A 5,065-nucleotide genomic window follows, 5' to 3' on the forward strand; every position below is an offset into this window, starting at 1 on the left:
AGGATCCACGGCGGCTGCGAGCTTGCCGGCGTCGGGGATGAGCGCAACTCCTCGGGCTTCCTGCGAGACGAGACAGAGACGAGAGAGGGATTTGAGAGACAGAGAGAAAGGCAGGAGAAGGAAGGGAAGGGACGGCACGGGGCTCATCTGCGGCGGCCGGAGCTGCTCGTGGACGAGGTTGGAGCGGGAGGCAGACGCGGCAAGGCAGGAGATCGAGGGGATCCAGGGGAGGACGAGCTCGGGAGGCAGCTCGCTGTAACACCCGCACCTAGTCCAGATTGGGCCATGGGCTGTTGGGCCGTGGGTCATATGGACTTTGGGCCAGTAGGCCTAACCTGCAGCTACAAAAAGACAGAGGTCGACAATGAGAGAGGGGATCGAACAGAACAAAAGCCTGGCCTTCTTCCTCCCCCAGCTAGCTCCTCCCTCTGGTGCCAGACGAGGGTCTCCTCTCTCTCTAATTCTCCTGCTACTCTACCTTGATCTGTGCTCTTCCCATCCTTGATTCTTTTCTCTGAATTGTATCCCGTTGTGAACCTTGGTTTGGTGAATATATTCATACACCGGGAACACTTGTATCCATGGATTTGGTGCTGTTCGGTATTGATTTGTCACCTTCTAATCTAGGGTCGTGACAATTGGTATTCAAAGCCATTCGATCCACCCGTTGTTTTCTCCACAAATCCCAGAAAAGTTTCACCAAATTTTGTGCCCCTTTCGACCGCTCACCACCTGTTCGACAGAATGTCAATACAACCAGAGGCGACCAGTAGCTGCGTTTTGCATATCACCATCACCCACTTGATTCACGAGTTAACAGAGGAGGTACTAGGTTAACTCTTCGGGGCCTATGGGGTGCATGATCTGTGTGTGTCGCATAAATCCACACACATGGAGGTTTTCGTGGAGTTTCAATCATGGTTGGAGGCGAGCCAAGCTAGGGGTGCACTGCATGGACGTTGCATCTATGATGAGTGCTGCCTTCTGGACGTCCAGCACGTCCCATCGTCCATCAGCGTCATCAGGCTGCCCCACTTAAAGACAATTGTTGTTGATTTTGATTGTGAGATGGCACCACTTTCCCTAGTACAGGCTGCGTTGCAAGGAGCATCGTCACCACTGATCATTGAGCTATGTGGGGATGCCCAAGTGTCCACAGACGTGGCCCTTGTTGATCATGGTCAAGGTGGTGATGTTGTCATGTTGGGAGCAACAAACATTGCTCAAAGTTTGAGTAGCAAGGATGAGCACCTGGATGATCATCAGATTAATGGAAGAGATACCATGTCATATGACATTAAGCATCAGCTAGATGCAGATGCCGTCAATGGTATGATGAAGCAACTAGGTACGGTGCCCAACCAAGCTGAGTCTGGATCACATGTTGAACCTTGGCCATATTTTCCAACCATTACTTTGCATGGCTGCAGTGGAGGAGAGCACATCTATCAGAGGATTCAGTCAGGAAGTAGAGCTTTCAGTTCATGGAAATCAGTAGTGATGAGCAGATTAGTATGGGATATAACACCTTCATGGGAAAGGAATGGTTTCAGTCCTGGCAAAGGTGGTATGGCAGAAGTTCGCTGTGTGTTTAACAAAATGTGGCCACAGAATTATCACACCATGTCTGTCATCCACAAGGTATGCAGTTATGACACTGGCCCACCTCTATTTCTATCACTTAGCCTAGATGCTCTTAGGAAATGGGATCCAGGAATACTTCTTGTAGTTAAGACTTATTCAGAGATGGGTTGGAACTACACTTCCTTGATACAGTATGTTGCTACAAAACAATGGGACCCTGGGAAGGGAAGCAAATATTATGGGATCAAGGAATCAGTTTTACGCCTTGCAACTCCATCCGAGGAACCATGGGTGTTGCATCAGGTAACCATGGGTGCTACGCCACTTTGGGATCTAGGCATAGCCATGCTAACTTTGATATTGGTCACTCTTGCTACTGTTAGCTCATCAGAATTTGCCATATGGAAGTTCCAACAAACACTAAAGGATCCTACAGTTAGGTACAACTGCTTTGCAATTCAAGAATATGGTTCAGTTGCTCCCACTCATGTGTGGCGCAACAATGCTTTCTGTCCTGGTGTTCTTATCCTTGCTTTTATAATTGAGGAAAGGGTGTTTTTCTCACAGTTTTGGATCAAGGGCTCTCTCAAGAAAGTCTTGGTGTTCGTTAGTAGCGCTCATTTTTTCGTAACGTACAGAAAGGAGGCAAAAGTTGATTGTATTTCCATTATTCTGGCAAGGTTGGACGCATCTTCAGTGAAGCAGTTGGCTTTGTACAAGTGCACTGTGGAGGTTGGCAAACCTGTGGTGCGCATACTGCTAAACCTCGTGTTGGGAGATGTCACGTGCATCATACAAAAGAGATTCAGATTCGCAGTGAACCCTGATGACATGATACATAAGTTGTATCTCGGCAACAATATACACATCTATGAAGGATCCTTATGCATGGTAGTTGTTGACTACAAAGCAGACAAATGCATTTTTGATGTGACATCCCAGTGTGCAGTCCAGATACACGGCCATTTCATGCTTAGGTGCAGATGCTCATTTTCTATTGTTTTTCTGATGGAGTTCACCAATCAGCTTACGGATCAAGTTATGCAGATTCTTTCTTCCTTGTGTTTGCTTGAGGTGTTGCCAACATACGTATCAGGTCATACATTCGAAGTTGACTTCAATTTGAATAATGTGGCCACTGCAACTACAAAACAATTGTTCAGCTGGGTCATTTTGCATGATCAGAATATGCATGGAAATCTCATGACTCTGGAACTGAAAGTGAAGGCTTATATGCAAATGTGCTGGCATTGGCATCCCGACGTACTGCAGTCTACAATATGTGGGACCTCAAAAGAGATGTCAGAGCTTACTTCCGATAGAATTCCTACAACTGGAATTTTTTTCCAGGTTGGAACAATTGTGGTATCCTGGAGGTTGGCAAGTAACCCTTGTGCATTCAATTTGCACGCTAAAATTGATTGCAAGTGCTCGCTCTGTGATGGACATTATGCCACCTCGGAGCAGAGGCGGTTTCAGTCCCGGGGCTCGTGTTTGCACTTGCCTGATCAAAGAAATGGAACTGTTTGAAGTGGTGCAGTGGATGACTAGTAGTGCTCGCTCAAAAACAATCAGCTTAGAATACTACTTCCACCTACAGTACAGGTTGTTTGGGTTCAAGATTCCTCAACTATGTTGTGTGCTAACGCTTGATGGAATGGCCTGGGATCCTGGGGGATGTTTCACACTAATGTTGAGGGGCGCTTGTTGTCTGACTTCTGGGCTGAGCAAGAATGTTCTATGTCATTGTGGGAGCTCTAGTACTGAACTGCTATCAACATCCATTGCTTGGGGACAAGCAATGTTTTCTGGGGGCGGTAGTGTAACACCCGCACCTAGTCCAGATTGGGCCATGGGATGTTGGGTCGTGGGTCATATGGACTTTGGGCCAGTAGGCCTAACCTGCAGCTACAAAAGACAAAGGTCGACAATGAGAGAGAGTATCGAACAGAACAAAAGCTTGGCCTTCTTCCTCCCCCAGCTACCTCCTCCCTCTCGTGCCAGACGAGTGTCTCCTATCTCTCTAATTCTCCTGCTACTCTACCTTGATCTGTGCTCTTCCCATCCTTGATTCTTTTCTCTGAATTGTATCCTGTTGTGAACCTTTGTTTGGTGAATATATTCATACACTGGGAACACTTGTATCCATGGATTTGGTGTTGTTCAGTATCGATTTGTCACCTTATGATCTAGGGTCGTGACACTCGCGTCCCTGGGGGCAGGAGGCTTGGTGCAGGATGCTGGTTCGGTCAGCCGGCGGCGGGGCTGCCGTTGCTGTTTGGGTGGCCGGCGACGACGAGCTCCGACATGGGCCGGACGCGAGGGGAGGCACTGGTCGGGAGAGAGGTCGAGATCGAGCTCCTCTCGATCTGGAGTGGGTGGTGGCGTTTGGTTGGTGGATTCGAGGGGATCGAGAGGGATCCCGAGGGAGAGGTGGCGGCGCTAGGGGACTGGGTCGATGGGGAAAACGAGGAGGAGACCAGGGGAGGCGCTGGTTGGTTCGCTGGTGATCGCGAGGGGAACTAGAGAGAGTGGCGGCGGGGAGGAGGATCCCTAGAAAATAGGGTTTGGTCCAAAATGGACTAGGGGTAGACTATATATATGGGAAAAGAGGGGAGTTGGATCATCCGATCAAAATCCGACGATCGAGAATAGATAGGCTAGGAAAGTCTAAATAAGAAACAGATATCTTTTAGAGATGTTTGGGGATGATCCGAATCCAACGGTGACGACTGCCCGGGTCGGGTTCGGGACAGCTTTCGGACGTGCGCGAGAGGTTTGAGCACTGTACAGAGAGACTCCGGTTTAGGCAAGAGGGAAAACGAAGAACAAGGTTGGTCTCGGAATGGTCAACGGAGGCAAGGGGGGCATGGCAACTATGAATGACTACGAATTTTATGAAAATATGTAGATGCAATGCCCATGATGACATGAGATGAAATGCATGACATGAACAAAATGCAAAACGAAGACAAAAACCCAACCATGATGGAAGTATCATATCACATAGCCGAAAATGGCAAGAGTTGGAGTTACAAATATGGAAAGTTACATCCGGGGCGTTACAATACTCCACCACTACAAGAGATCTCGTCTCGAGATCTAAGGATGGCATCGGAGAGAAGCGAAAGAGGAAGAGGTAAAACAAAGTTGCTTCTTTGACAAACGAGTGAAACCATGAACCTTGAGAGGTTTAACAAATCGAAAGAAAGAATAAAATGGAGGTGAACGAGATTGCGAACACTCCGTTAGCAAAGAGGAACAAGGAACATTATGAGAACCTTGTAGGTTGCAAACACATGACTCAAGAGCTCAAGGGACAATATAGACTCTGAAAGCACTCTGGTTGAAACGAGATAGAGAAGGCATTAGAATGAAAGAATTCAGACAGCACTCCGGTTGAGAAGAGAGGCAAAACTTGATAAGATGAGAGAACTCGAATGAAGACACGACACTCCGGCTAAACGGATAAGCAAGGAAA

This window comes from Aegilops tauschii, chromosome 6 (genome assembly GCF_002575655.3).
Source record: "Aegilops tauschii subsp. strangulata cultivar AL8/78 chromosome 6, Aet v6.0, whole genome shotgun sequence".
Lineage (NCBI taxonomy): Eukaryota > Viridiplantae > Streptophyta > Magnoliopsida > Poales > Poaceae > Aegilops > Aegilops tauschii.